This window comes from Brachycentrus maculatus, unplaced genomic scaffold, assembly GCF_059751285.1.
Source record: "Brachycentrus maculatus isolate JH-2025_06_01 unplaced genomic scaffold, ASM5975128v1 h1tg000088l, whole genome shotgun sequence".
Lineage (NCBI taxonomy): Eukaryota > Metazoa > Arthropoda > Insecta > Trichoptera > Brachycentridae > Brachycentrus > Brachycentrus maculatus.
In genome coordinates this window covers 117612-134458 of record NW_028280842.1, presented here as the reverse complement: position 1 = coordinate 134458, position 16847 = coordinate 117612, and the positions used below count along the sequence as shown (strand labels likewise).

The window sequence follows — 16847 nt, the reverse complement described above, 5'->3', positions numbered from 1 at the left end:
GAAAACAATCAGAAAATGAAACCTTACGTTTTCATTGAGAGACGGCGCGACCTCCGCTCCGGCGCTAAGTCGGCCGCAATTTGTAAAGCGCGCCTTGCGCAAAAATCGCGAGGTTGCGAGACCCATTGTGCGGGAGATACGCCGACTCTAGTACCTCCGTCTTCAGGACAAGTCGTTGCTCAATTCGGTTTCCGAATTTAATCATTCAACGCTAAAATAGTGCGCAAATTTTTCGAGTGCTGCGCACTCTAAGTACCGAAATATTCGTCATTGCTTCCACAAAGACCACAACCCTCAGTAATGAGGAATAAGACGGAGAAGAATACGTGACAATTCGACATCGATAGTTAACGTGTCGGGTTGTGGTCCCGTAGTTAGTGTCGCGGACTCTTGAGCCAGAGTTTCTCGGCTCGAACCCACTCTACCACAATTTGATACCTATTTTGGCGCTATATAAGTTATCAAAATTTATTATTATTATTATTATTATTTCTAATAATGAGCCGCTTAGGCTCACAGAAATAGTATGAAATTGATTTTTTTAAATTACCTAACGTCCAAGTGACTCTGAAATCTAGCTACGGCTTATGCAACACCGCTTATCATGATCCTACTCAGGCTTCAACTTTTTAAGTTTCATAACCTATGCCTACTCGTGAGTGGATTTACTCTTTATGTTTAAAGTTACCATGATTCAATTGAAGTATTTTTGTAAATAATAAAAACGCAAATATTTCTCTTTTGTTTAAATTTGAGTTAAAAAGGCGGGAAAGTAAAATAAACGAATACCATCCCAACGGGTAAGCGAAAAAGTAACGATTACCTATTAGGCACATCTCTACAGTCGTATTTTCCAAAACAATAGTCGCACTTGGTTGAAAATACAGTACACTCCCGATTTTTCCGGGGTCCGGTAAAACGGGAAGCGGATTATCCAGACACTGGTCATTGAATTTTATTTGTAAAAAAAAAATTCACAATTGTACTTTATAATGTCGAAAAACGTATTGAGGGCCGAATACGTGTATTGTCCGCAGTGATAGAATGACAGTGTTTTTCTTATATTTATGTTGTGTTTATGGCTTAAAATATTTGTAAAATACCTTGATAACCTTTTTATTTATTTCTTAGTCATCATAACATAATATTTGTGATAAGAATTATCCGGCCTTATCGAAAGATCCATTGTTTTGGTATTAGGGTACGGATTCACTGATGTGGATTTTTTAAAATGATCAGACCTTACCCACCTCTAAAAAAAATATTTTCGAGTGCAAAATATACATTTTTACGATAGTTGTCTCTAGTCCGACTCAACGGTGTAATGGTTAGCGTGTTAAGATACCGCGTTGGAGGTCCTGGGTTCGATTCCCAGGGGAGGTTGAAAATAAATATTGGTGATTTTACACTATAATATTTATTTAAAATTACCCTGAACTTGTCTTTGAAGCACAGGAGTGATCACCTTGCCTTCATGTAAGTAACGATCAAGATAACACTTCGTCAATACGATACAGTGCCCTGTGCACCATTGGGTGCGGATAAGGGTTAGAAGAAGAAGAGAAGTCGTGTCAACACGTGCGCCTTACTAAGCAAGTAGGTAAACATAAACGCATAGAGCGCAGTTTTAAATTTTTGTCAGTTATTTACAGTGATGGGATTCAAATGTTTCAAGAACCGGTTCGCCCTTTAGGTACTGCCTCTACCCCCCCCCCCCCTATATAAAAAATAGTCTTTACATTTATTAATATATTTGTTTTTACTGCTGCACATAAACAGAACATTCACATAACAACTGAGAATGCTTTAATTATAATAGTAGATACTTCTTTATATTAAGTGCAATAACGTAACTGAATTTTTCCACTGTTATTTTTCATCTTCCAATATTTTTTTCTCTTCGTGAGGTTCAAATATTTTTACAACGTGGCCGACCAAGTAAACCGAACGTGCTCCGGATACATGATCTCAATCGAAATATTGTGTGACAACAAAGGGTTAAGGACCGGTTCGGCGAGATCTAAAAATTAAAAAGTAATAAAATCGGGATACAATTTTATATTGTTTCACATTTTCAATAAATTTCGCAACATAGTTTTTTTTTTAAATTGCTTTGCAAGAGCAGATCTGTCAGAAAGCCTAGATGCTTCTGTATCAGATCTGAGCATGCGGTGGGACAGCTTTCAATATAACTCTAAAAAAATTAAGCACCGGTCCTAGCGAACCGCTGCGATCCGGCTGAATCCCACCACTGGTTATATGGCGCAGTTTTAAAAACTATCAGACTAATTGTGGATGAGTATCATCGTTGAACAACAAACTAGACAAAAATATCGAAATCCTTTAGTACACAACCATGATACACGATTTACACACAACGAAGGTTTGATAGTCCCAATAATTAACAATAAATATGGGAGTCGAACACTGCAATATATCGTTCCGAAAATTTTTTATTTGTTGCCGACGGAGGTTAGAGGTCAAAATAAAATATGGAACAAAGGCAAAATAAAGGAATGAGTAAAGATCAAGAGTTAATTTTATGAAAATTGTAAAATGTTTATATTATTAATATTTTTCACTCTTTTGTGTGTATATTAGGTTAAAATCGTTAAAAACAATAAAAAAATGTATTAAAAAAGAACTCCACCGACAAGACCCACAAGGTGGCTTGGTGAGTCTCTGCCAAAAAAAGTTCTATATACTTATGTATAAATTGTAATTCAAATAAATGTATACAAATAAAAAATAAATAAAAAATGAACGTGTTAAAGTTCGGAATGTCGGACTCCAAATGGTGACCAGTCGCTGACGAGATGTATTGGGCTGGAGGCAAGAGTCTAGAGGCTAGAGGCTAGAGACAGGCCTGCATCGGCGTGCAGCGCGCCAGGCTCCCGAGGAGAGCCCGGAGCCGGCCCGTTCCTGCGCGTCCTAAACCAGTTTTGTGAGGACGCCTCTACAAATTACTCGGAACCTTTCAAACCGTGCGGCGGCTTTTTGAGGCGTTCGGGGGTAATTTGTGCTCGGGTCACGAACTCCTTCAAATTGAAAATATACCGGGCGTGTTACAAATACCGCGCTACGAGTCTCTCGACTCAACTAGCTAATCATCGGGCCGCTTTTCCGAAGAGGTAGGCAGAGAGAATGGATCAACAAACCAGTATGTCTTTGAAAACAATTTAAATTCTTTAAAATAAATTAAATGCCTCTGATACGTGTAAAATTTTAAAAATTGTCCGCCTCCGTAATGTAATAGTCAGCACGTTTAGCTACCGTTCTAGAGGTCCCGGGTTCGATTCCCAGAGGGGAGGAGGTTAAATAAACATAAGTGATTTTTTCACTGTAAGGGCGTTTGTCCACTACACGGGATTTCACCGTCCGGCAGTCCGGTTTTGAAAAATTAAAACGACTACGACAGTTTAGCGTGATCGAATTTACGCGCAACGTGTTCACGCACCGATCAAGAGCTCCGATCCGAAGAAAGATGGACAAAAGCACAAGCCAATCGTCGTTTTAAAACGATAACTGACGTGCCGGACGGTAAAATAACACGGAATTACACGGAATTCAGAGTGGTGGACAAGCGCCCTAATGGTTATTCAATATTACCCTGGACTGGTACATAAAGCGAGGTCTGGTCACCTTTTCTTCATACGTTAACAATCAAGATAATACTGCGTTTATATGATGCAGTGCCCTAAGCACCATTGGGGTGCGGATAAGGGTTTGAAGAAAATGAAAAAAAAATACAAAAAACTAATATATCATTCGTAAGTAAAGGGTCCGCCATCTAAAGTTTTTTTTTTCAACTAGTGCTTATTTCGTGAATGGTAACACTTAGCTCATGTCTGATTTGACAGATAATTAGTTTTATCCTTCCGCTGAGCGAATATGGTTGTGTATACGCTTGAACAACGCTGGGAAATATTGCGACATTACTTTGAAAATCATGGTAATGTTGCAGAATGTGTGCGAAAATTGCGTACGGTTTTTGGAAGAAGAGAAGCACCGTCAGCTCCGTATGTTCGTTATCTTGTGAAAAAAGTGAAAGAAACTGGCATCCTCATCGATAAACCAAAGCGTGAAAAGCCAAAAACAGTGCGTACACCCGAGAATATCGATGTTGTGGCAGAAAGTGTGCGTGAAGCGCCATCAACATCAATTCACCGTCGTTCTCAACAATTGAACATTTCGGAGACATCATTGAGACGAATTTTGCATAAAGACCTTGGTATGACGCCATACAAAGTCCAATTGGTTCAGGAGTTGAAGCCAACTGACCATCCAATGCGTTTTCGCTTCGCTGAGTGGGCCTGCGATCGACTTACAGAAGATGCCGATTTTGCCAAAAAAATCATCTTTTCGGATGAAGCTCATTTTGATCTTGGCGGGTATGTAAACAAGCAAAATTGTCGTATTTGGGGCACAGAAAACCCGCACGCATACATTGAAAAGCCGGTACACCCAAAACGAGTCACTGTTTGGTGCGGATTTTGGTCCAGAGGCATAATTGGGCCATTTTTCTTTGAAAATGAGCAAGGAGTGGCCGTTACAGTCAATGGCGATCGTTATCGGGCCATGTTGAACGGATTTTTGTTCACAAAAATTGAAGAGGAGGATATTGGCAACATTTGGTTTCAACAGGACGGCGCTACGTGCCACACAGCCGAAGCTACACTCGATGTTTTGCGCCCTTTTTTCAAAAAAAAAAAGTTATTTGGCGGACCCTATATAAACAATAAAGAAGTGTAAGTCTCTCTTCGAACACAAGAGCTTAGTCTCTTTATTGGAGAGGCACAACGAAACTAGTATTAAAATATGTTCAAAATAGAAATGTCTACCAAATTAATTAAATTGTAATCTCTTTGATAACTATGTAAATTAAATATTACTTCGTTGACGTGCTATTGTGCTGCATAGTGCTCAGTGCTCTGCGCTGACTGACCCCTACAACACAGAATACCATCGAAAACAGGATATTATTAACACGCGCTCGCTCGCTTCAATACAAACCAGCCAAGAAACTTCATAATAAAGAACGAAGGAGTCATAAATTTATCCCTAACGGAAAATCGTTGAAGTTCTGTCTCAACGCATATTATTATTGTCAAAGGCGGCGGTGAGTTCCCAAGTTTCGTGTAGCGAAGGATTTATTTACGCATTCCCGGGGAACAGGACAGCGATGGAGTGAACGCCTTTGAACCTCGTGTCATATCGTTTTCAACGCGCGATCGCAAATAGCGTCAGACATTATTAGGGGTCGCCTTGCCCCGTGAAAACGTCAACAGCCGACGCCAGAGGAACGAGTGTAATGCAGATATTTACTACACTACAGATTCGGTCGATATTCCTAGACTTTATATAATAAACTGACTAGAAGTCCGCATAGACTTTATATAATAAACTGACTAGAAGTCCGCAATCCGTAAAGGACAAGGTTGTAGTATTGTCGCATGGTCTCCGTCATAATGGATCATTCTCATGTGTTATTATTGGCTAATAAATTAATATGAAAAAATCACAAGGCTATCGGTAACATTCTTATTGAAATCTGTGGAGAAGTAAGGGAGATATTAAGGTTTAAACATGAGATATTTGAATAAAACGAAAAACGGAATTTTACTTCATCGGGTGTGTTGGGGCGTATCCCTTTATGTATCTACTTTATAGAGCTGCAATACTGTAGTAGTAGTGTGGATTCGTTTCTGTGACGTCATTCATTACCAACTTACGAAAACAACGTTTTTACGAGGGTGAATTTTGGCAAAAGAAAATGATGAATGAAAATATTGATTATATCGGCTGTTATAAACACAAAACGAGTCTCACACAATCTTTCATAGGTTGAGTATTTTAAGTTAGATATTCCTCCCGAGTGATAATATCCTATTGGATACCGGGTCCAAACTTATAAAAAAAAGTGTAGTTTAGTAATAAATTATTCAATAGCATATTATAAATCCAAAAAAAGATAACTCAATAGCCTAGAAAATCTTTATACGTAAAAAAAGATGTGATACTGATGTGATAAATTAAATATTATTTTACTGTGAATTAACATTCGATAGCTTTAAATATCCTTATACTGCCAATCTAAAAAAATACAAATTTTTAAAAGCACCAACAAGTTTATAGCAGTGCAGGGATTAGTAGTCAGTTAGTTCAGGTAGTCGGCTAGATCCGATTCCAACCCGACGTTGGTCGGTACAGAGGCACCTCCACAACCCCGACCAGCACAGCAGACAGACACGGAGCAGTGCTGAGGCACTTGCAGAAAACGTTCAGTCATCGCATTTCCCACTCGACCACGTTTCCAACACGGCGATCTTACATCTCCGCGAGCAAGGACCAGGCGCGAGTGTCTGCGTGAAGAAGCGGTAGTACCGTTAGCTCTAAAAATAAGATAAAAGGCCGGCATTGGCCGTCCGCTCACTTCCCTCCGGTGCTTGCTGCACTCGGGATAGCGACGATCACAATGGCCGGAAAAGAAAACGGGTTTTATTATTATTATTATTTCATAAATACGTAGTACATACTGCACGAAATGTAAACAATACTGAAAAATACGCGTCAGCTGGTAAAAATATTTATTTCAGCGCCGAGTAATTCCACCGCTTCCTGATGCATAAACATTTTATAATATTGTGTTAACAATATTTGAAAACTACTTGAAAACGCCCGAATTCATTACATTCCCGTTGCAATGTGCGTAAGTATAACTTACTAACTAATTAACCATCGCGCTGCTTCTCCGCAGAGGTAGGCAGAGAGAATAGAACGACACACATCACCCTGCCTATGTAAACATTCTTCGCCTCTTCCACATTCGTGCATCTCCTCGTACATACCCCCGCCGTACATAAAAAAATTGGAAATTTTAAAAATATTTTCATATTAATAGTACTACATACTCGTATACCGAGAGTATGAATACCTCGGCTGTCCAAACTCAAAACACAGTAAGGAACATTTTTTTGTAGTATGTTTTTTTTTGCATTTTTGGACTAAGTAGATTCTACTTAGTCCAAAAATGCAAAAAAACGTACTACAAAAAAAATGTCCCTTATTGTGTTTTAAATTAGGACAGCCGACCTGCCCACATAATTTATTAGTAAGTGTGTTAGTCGTCAAGTTGGCAAGCCTGTGCGACGCGCTGTCATAGTATGTGCGCGCGTTGCGAACCTACTCAAGTTTTCAGACAAAAATTTTAATTTTACTTTGAATCAGTAGATATTTTTTTTTTTTTACTTTTTTTATGAAATACCATACAACGTCTAATTTGATTTGTAAGGCGTCCAATTTGGTTTTCAAAACGTCCAATTTGAGGTAAAAAAACTACATACATAGTGTTTAAATCGATTCGGTGCAATCCCGGCGAAATTAGGATTAATATTAAATGTTTCTATATTGATGCGAAGGAGCGATGATCGTGGCTTCAATGCAGTGTGGCCGTTTAGAGGATACTGTATGCACTGTAGCAGCAAGTACAAATGGCGTTCTTGTTTTATTTTCCTTATCTGGTGTAACCAAGTAGGAAGTAAAGTTTTACAGCCTTTGAGGCGTGTTCATAAAATAACTCGACGTAAATAGTACATATACCAAAATATCGTAAAAGTACAGGAAAAACAAACACACGACGGTGAGCGCTGCTGTACTAGGTTCAGCGGGGGTATCTCCATTCCAAGCAAAACGGAGAAATTTATCAATTTAAATTTAACTCTTTTTTTTTACTTTAATAAATACCTCTGTTGTAATATTTATTAATCTTATCATGTAATATAAGTTATATTACATAACATAATAATTAATGAAATGATAAGAATTGAAATGTATATAAAAGAAAATTAATAAATCCATTATTTATTAAAAAATTAATAAATAATGGAATATAATAAAATAATAACTTTATGGTGATTTTCACATATAGTTGACATCAGCAGACTAGTGGGAAGCTAGACAAATTTGCTTTATAACATAGTTTTGTCTAGCATCCCAGCAGTCTGTAATGTCGGTAACGACGAAATCCGGTCACTGGTCAAATAAAATTAATATGAAAAAAAACTATGTACTTAGATATTATTTGTAAATAAATCAACTAAACATTTAAAATTAAAATTTAAGTCTAAAATTCAAAGAAGCTCCTGAAAATATGATTATTTTATTCATTTCACGCTACAGTTGTCTATAGATTTTTTTTGTCTATTTGAATATAGCAGATATGACAATAATTTCTTCAGAAGCGTAAGTAAGCGCTACAGTTGTCCATAGAAAAAAATAACTTTTCTATTGTATATGAATATAGCAGGTGTGGCAATAATCTCTCCTCAAAGAAGCTTCAACACAAGAAAATACGAACATAAAAATGTAAATGCGGTAGTGTAATATTAGTATGGGGGACTCGGAAGTCCCAGGAAACGAGACTACGCCCTCTGAATATAAAGACGCGAGTACCAAAACGGCGCCCCACCATTCTGTATGCAGATTCGGAATAATGGGCGTATTGTTGTCTGAAAACTATGTTGTTCTAGACACGAACAACACAAAAAATAAAGAAGAAAGAAAAACAAATAAACGACAGAAGTAATTACGGGACATCGATGGAATAAGAGATGAACGTTTCACTATAGGAAAGAACTGGCTCTACCAGGCAAAAGTCGTGAGCTACCATAAGCCGTTTATGTAGCCTTTCTCAGCTCAACAAGGAACGAGGAAACAAATGACAATACATTTTTCTTTACAAAATTTTGAGTGCGTCCATATACGTGTCCACAAATGTGGATTTTCTACACTAAGGAGTTGTTTTTACTTTGTTTTTTTTTTTGACATCTCAACATAGATAAGGAAGAACGTGGGAGTCACGGTATTTACTTATTATTGAAAGGGTCTCTGTTGAATAAAAGTTTATTTTTTAAATCCAACATATGTTGTGAACTCATATGTAGTGTGTCATGATATTGATCATACATCTAGGAATTCCGAAAATATAATGGAATCAAATATTTTATGAGTAAGTAGAAATTTCTAGTTAATGAATTAAAGTTTATTTATAACACTCTCCTTATCATTCATCGTTCACTTTGTGTAATATCAAAAGTGGTATTACACAAAGTGAACGATGAATGATAAGGAGTGTTATATTGCCATACCACAAAGTTAAAAATGCTTTAAATATACAAAATACAAAGTGCATTAACTTTTGTAACTATATATTCAATATTAACACACAAAAAAGTCCACACATATAAATAACATAACATTTCAAATTGTATGGAAGAACCAATGGCTAATTTTATTTTATCCAACGTTACCCGTGCAAAAAAGAATCAACGTTTAAAGCTGTAAACAATAACGAAAAATGTTCATCCACTAAAAATTACTGAAAACCTTTTCGAAGCCTGAATGAAACAATCTATTAGCAAATAATAAATTTAATAATAAATGCGTACAACCGGGTGGCGCGTATCCTCATCAAAATTTCAGGAAAATCGCCTACGGCTCCTTCGAGTATTGTTTGTAAACCCATGAATTTTATATCAACCCACCTCCAAACTTCCCCCTACCTTCTGATACTAGAAATACTAGACATATCGGCCAGACGCCCTATTCCAAATAACTACAATCCCCAAAATACTCAAAGAACAAAGGCAATTTATAAAACAGCCGAATCAACCGTTTAGAATAGGGGTTGACAACCAAACACACGGCGTGCACCTTTCTATGAGAGTGGTTAGATTTACGAGAAAACTTTTGATGTTTAGACGTACGTATTGTGTAGGGAAAATGTGGGAAAACGAGTTGAGAGGTATCGGAAAAGGCGGGAAACGGAGCACAAAGCGAGGGAAAATATGATGTAGGATCGTGCACCCGCACAACAAAATAAGGGCAGAGTAACCCTAGAAATAATGGAAAATATAAATAATAAGAATTCTCTACGTAAATTCACAAAAATAAGGACGAATTTGAATAATACATATACATTTATATATGTATATTTTTTTTTTAGACATTTATTGTTTGACCAACGACCAGGTTTCAACGTTGCCGCCATGATTAATATGGCAGTTGCACAAAAAATGTCAATAAAAAAATAAAAAATAAACAACTTAATAAATAAAAATAAGAAACAGGTCCTACCCCCTCTTCATCCTTCAACGTCCCAAGGACCTTAGATTTAGCTTCACATATGGTGTTTGAAAAAAAATTAATAACGTTATTAAAATCCGTTATTAAAAAAATAACGTTATTAAAATTAATAACGTTATAAAAAAAAAGAAGTAAATTAATAACCAGTCTGATGATGTCGGTAACGACGAAACCCGGTCGCTGGTCAAATAAAAAAGTGGAAAAGCTAAAAATATTGGTTTTAATCTAATAATAAATTAAAAATGCAATTCCATCACGAAGTGTCAGTGGATAATATAAATCTATTAATAACGTATATTGAAATTTCTTCTTCGCGTACATATGGTATTTCATAAAAGTCATGAAAGAAAAGAAACCACTTGTATAAAAATCGTACTTCTCATCTCATTCTGAAGATTTTCATAAAATACTGCTAATAGTTATCTCAAACAAGCAAAAATAATTAAAGGCGTACATAGACCATCTGTTTATAATTTCTTTGAATAATTTAATCGTTTTATCAGTTTGCAATAATACGCCGGATTTCTAAGGTTTTCGTCTCATTCATTCGACAATCTCTGCCACAATGAGACGCTCCAAGGGCACAGATGAACGAAAGAAGATGTGTATTAGTATGTGCGGGGATATAGGTACAGATGAGAGATACGCCGACTATGTGAGCAATTTGCAAATGGCTTTAACGTGTAAAACATTAATTTAATAGATTAATCATCGCAAGAAGACATAAAACGAGCCATTAGACGTCGTATCAAATAAATACATTAACTATACAATCTTGTTTTGGAATTCGGGATCATTTCATTTCATATAATAAAACAACGTTGTGTATAATAACATTTTAGATTTTTGTCTAGCCTACACCAGTCTGATGATGTCGATAACGACGAAACCTGGTCACTGGTAAAATAAAAATAGAAGTAAAAAAAAAACAATATAATCGTTGCTTTATTATATAAAATATAGTTCCAACAAAAAATGTCAGTACAAAACTTGTATCAAATACATTAACAAAACGAAATAGTTCGCTCCGCAGGCGCAGACGTAGGCGAGCTTCGTATTCACAGAACTGGGAAGGGTTTTCCTAGTTTTTTTTTGTTGGTTTTTAGTATAAATAAGATCGACAACCGACCGTGAGAGAGTGCCCCGTCACGGCATGCGGCGTGTCCACTGTCCGCTGTCCGCGGTCACACGCTGCGCGACGCGTCCCGAGCACCGTGTCCAGTCCGGCAAGTGTGGAACGGAACGAGCAAGACGAGAGTCCAAGAAAGCGAATCGAGGAAAACGGAAGGTCAAATAAAATAGTGGCGTCGAATGAAATCTGATTTACAAATCTGTGAACGACAGTACATTTCGTTGCGATATCTTTGAAGAAAAAAAGTAAAATCATATTATTATTTTGAGTTGTGTTACGTAACATGTGTGTATTACGTAATATGTATTCCATAAATTGTTGCTGTAAAGAAAAACACACCTGAATCGATATTCCATATGAAAGTAAACATTTAAAGTACAATATTATAATGAGCAAACTATGCATATTGTATGCCTCCATGGTGTAGTGATTAGCGCATTTCGCTACCATGCCCCATTCAATGTCCCGGGTTCGATTCCCAGGGGGGTCTAAATAAATATGAGTGTTTTTTCACTCTCGTGTTTATTTAATATCATCCTAGAATGGAACCTGAAACGCAGGATTGATCACCTTGCCTTCATATCATCAACGATCAACATAACTTGCCACAATTTGATGCAGTGCCCTATGCACCATGAGGGTCACTAATACTAATACTAATACTAATTAATGGTCCTCGGGGTAATATTTTATGAAAATGGCGCTATTTATATAGATTTTCCAGAATTACTATTATATTATACATATGACTCACTCACACTATGCTGATACACGTTATTACGTGAAGCAGATTTACCAATATTTGATTATTAAATTGATTTGATTGTGAAAATTACCCATGAATAAACTCCCCTTGACATCCAATTATCACCATGAATCGATAGAATCAATTACTGCCCCATTTGTCGATACGCCGAATTATATCCTGCGGCCTTTTGAAAATCAAATCGCCGGGACACGAACGGGAGGACACTGCATGGGCGATACGGGGGACTGGGGATCGGGGCGGCAGGGCGGCAGGAGGGCGAGGGGGTGTGCATCGCGACTGCAGCCGAAGCCATTAATCACACCTGATTTATGTGGATCTACCATACGCCATCAGGCTCGGAGAGCGGCGCGGCAGATGGATAGCTAAACCCGGCGAGGAAGGCCGAAATAAGATGTCGGTGAGAGGGCACCAGGTACTAGCTACCCGACCATTGAACGAGCGGACTAAAGAGGTTGAAATAAATTACAAATATATAAGTATACATGACAAGAAACATAACAAAAAATATGACAAGAATATCGACTAATGTGTAAAGGCAACAGCCGTAACTCAAGTTGCGGCTGTTTGGCGTAACACAGCTCAAAGCATTCTCATAACTCGGCTGTCCAAACTCAAAACACAGTAAGGGACATTTTTTTGTAGTACGTTTTTTTTTGCATTTTTGGACTAAGTAGAATCTACTTAGTCCAAAAATGCAAAAAAAACGTACTACAAAAAAATGCCCCTTACTGTGTTTTAGCCGAACTGGCCTCTATCATATACAACCACAGATTTTGCTCCATCTCTTTCCTTTACCGAGAAGATATTCATTATCCAAATAGCCGCAAAATTGTATTAATTTGATACATGTGTTGGCAAAAAGCATCATTTTAAGTAAACTTTAAACTCGTTTATCTCAGAACTACTGTTTTCAACTTGCGGCTATTTGCCTTTGCACATTAGTCGAGCTGAAATTTGTACGATTGCAATGCTAAGTAGCAAGGTACGCGATGTAAACAACGTTTATCCACTAAATAAAAGCTTTCTCAATCCAACATAGATGGCTGTTGTTAACTCATACGTGCTTTGTCATGAGATTAATGATATATCTAGGAGTTGTAAAAAATTGAGTAGTGTGGTTGTCTATCGTGAGTAGAATGGTGAAATGCACGTGTGTAAAGTGGTCACTTAACCAGCCAATAACAGGTCATAAGCCATATAAATACCTAGACCGCCATATCCTTCCATTAGTCGAGCTGTTTAAATGTAAAAATAACTCCTAAGCGGAGAAAATACAGATTTGTGAACAATTATTTGGACACACTCAAAGTGTTGTAAACCAATAAAAAAATATTTCGCAATATATTTTTACATTAAAAAAAAGATAAATATTTTTGTCTACATTATTTACACAAATATTTCAATTTCATACTATTTGTGACATGTGTGCCTAAGCAGCTCATTATTAGAAATAGGTATCAAATTGTGGCAGAGTGGGTTCGAACCGAGAAACTCTTGACTTCGAGAGTCCGCGACACTAACCACGGGACCACAACCCGACACAATGTGTAAAGGTAAGTGGTATTTTTGTTATTTAAATGACAAGAATGTTTCAATTTAGCAAATAGATGGTCACTAACAGCATTTTGTGGAATTGGCGATTTAGTTTTATGGGCTCGAATAGTAGACACCCGAAGCTCTGTCGTATGAAATATTTAGGAGAAAAAGACACTGAAGCACGATCGGAGAGTTTTCCCCTTTGAGTATTGCTGGCACTAAAAGTACCCACCCTCCAGACTGAAGGAGGGTGAGAGAAATTAAAATTCACGAAGATACGAGGGAGGAACCCTTGGCAGGGGCTAGAGCTGTACCTATACTGTAATTACTCCAAGTTGAACGGATACACTATTCGTCTATCTAATATATAAATACAATTGTGTATAATATATAAAACATAATATTCATAAACGAATAATTGGTGGGTAAATCTGAAATAAATCGCATCATTCTGCCATGTCGTATTTGATTGCATGTCATATTTATACAATTTTGTAAATAGTAGATATAATTAAAAACTTTGTAAATCACTATAAATATTTTATTATAACTTAATTGTAATGTCTACCGGTTTCGAAGCTAACCGCTTCTTTATCAAGACTGGTTAATACTTGATATTAATGAGTATTAATCAGTCTCGATAAAGAAGCGGTTAGCTTCGAAACCGGTAGACATTATAATTAAGTTATAATAAAATACTTAGAGTAATTTTAAAACAAAGTTACATTTTAATTATAAAATGGAAAATCACAAAGTTAGTGCTTCAAATATAAATTATAAATAGTATATAGTTTTATAAATGAGCAGTTTTTTTTACAATGTTTAGTAATGTTACCCGTACCTGTCTCTTCGTCAGGACAATCACTACACATGCATTCACTTGCATGCTGGTGTACTGATTGTTCCACGAAAAAGCGTGTACGTCTCGGAACCGACAGACAAAAATCTAGGTGAATGGTTTTATACTATTTTTTTGTAAAAAAGACGTCAAAATGACCAACCATACAGTAAATGCTTTAAATATATAAAAATATATAAATAATATTAAAATTTAGAACTGTAAAATGAGCTTTCGGCACAGGAAAAGTGGGGACACATTATTATAATTTGTATTTATGTATATGATGAAAATTAAATAAATAAAATATTAAGTACTGCTAAAACTTACATTTATTATAATTATTTTATTTATAAACATAAACAGAAAATAATATGTAGATACATACACATTAAAACATAGCTGGGGTAGTTCTCCTTTATGTCCACACCATGTAATATTGAAGATAAATATTATTAATATTTGTTATGCCAGAAGATATTAATATTGAAATCGTCTTACTGCAGAGTGTATTACACAATACAAACTTTATTACAAAATATGATATAAAAAAATTAAAAATATGCTATTAAAAAGGAGCGAAAATAATATTTCGCCAAATAGGAGTGATGTACAATTTCACCCAAGTCATTTAGAAGAAAACAGCTGGTACGAAAATGATAGAAAGACGCACAAAGAAAAAAGAAAATAGGAAAACGCCACGAAACAAAGGCTGAAAATGTATTGTTTGCATTCAGTCTTGCGCCTACCGGCGCAGATATGGGTCGACCCGCCTCACTAAATGCCGTGTTGCGGGTTGACTGTTAGCCCCGTAGGTCTGTACGTGCCCGAATATTGACAATGTGAGCGACGAAAATATATGAAAAATTTCACTGACCGTCCTCGGGGCTTTTTACACATTGAAAGCTCTGCCTAAGGCATTCCTGACAGACCTCTCTAGCGAATTTAATTTTATGAACAAAGTTGCGAAAATTATAGAAAATGTGGAACAATAGTATCCCGATTTTAAGGTGAATTTACATTTAATAGCTTTCAATGTCCTTGTCGCTGCCAATCTAAATAAATACTGCTACTAGTACAACTACCATCACGCCGTTTCCTCGGAGGGGTAGGCAGAGAGGATGGAACGCCACACTCTTCTGTCTTGACATACACTCTTCACTTCTTTACATTAATGCATCTAGTCATACATGCCCTCCGATTACGCTGCTTACGATGACTTTTGAGGCCACCAGATTGAGGTTCTGATTGATCGTGTCCTTTTCGCCAAATCTTTTTCGGTAGTCGTCGTTCTGTTCTCCCGCTCATATTCAAGTGCCCTAGTGTAGGCAGTGAAAGGGATTAGTAGTTCAGTTACTCAGCTAGATCCGACTCAAACTCTACGTTAGCCGGTATATAGACGCCTCCACAACCCCGACCAGCACAGCAGACAGACACGAAACAGTGCCGAGGCATTTGCAGAAAATGTTCAGTCATCGCCTTTCTCACTCAACCACTCTTTACACAGAATTTACAGCTGGCATGGTAATTTACATTTCGAGAAATGGACATTTAGACTTTTGGGTAAGGCATTCGACCCAATAAACTGAAGCGGTCTTTAATTTGAATCAATAAAACATATGACAGCCATGATTGATATTATTTGATACAAGTAGGTACCTATTTCAATTGCTAAATGAATGTAGGATATTTTAAAGCCATCCATAGCGCATGTCCCTGTTTTGATTCCCAGAGGATTAAAATGAACGATTTAAAAAAATGTCGATATCTCAACATACATGATATGACAAGAAAAATATGAAATTTTCAATTTAAGTCTTACTTAGTATATTCCACATTTCTTCAATTAAAAATGGATAGATACTACCGCAAAGTGACTGCCGAATCGATCAAAGACAGAATTTGAAGTCTGGATATTTACAGGGGTTACGACCTGACATGGACTGGTTTAAGAAATCACTTTTACATGTGTTACATTGACTTTTCTACCCGTGATTGACAACCACACTACTCAAATTGTATTTATCATTTAATTAACACACTATTTCACGTGCGAGTTATCGGCACTATCAATGTTGAGTTGAATAATAATAATAATAAAAAATTGGATAATTTATATAGCGCCATTTTCGTAAAATACCACCCCAAGGACGAGTAAGTTTTGTTTTTAATTTTATTATTTAGCAAAGACCTAATGAAATATATGTAAGATGCTTTCAGTATTATTTTACACTTAGAAAACATGATTTCAAACTTTTATTAACTGAAAAATTAACAAGTTATTTTATTATTTAATTAATTTTCGAGATTTGAGGACGAAGGTAAGGTTCAAATAAGTGAATTTGATACTGCATAAGATGGTATTAAAAATATATAAAGGTGTTTTTTTTATAATTAGGTTAGTTAAGGAGTTTTCGATCCCCGTGCTT

At 36.4% G+C, this 16847-nt stretch overlaps 1 protein-coding gene across 4 annotated transcripts in view; it reads right to left on the bottom strand.

Moving 5' to 3' along the window:
- nmo (serine/threonine-protein kinase nemo) overlaps positions 1-16847 on the bottom strand; it is a 122903-nt gene that overhangs the window by 11155 nt on the left and 94901 nt on the right. The gene's annotated exons all lie outside the window — the stretch shown is intronic.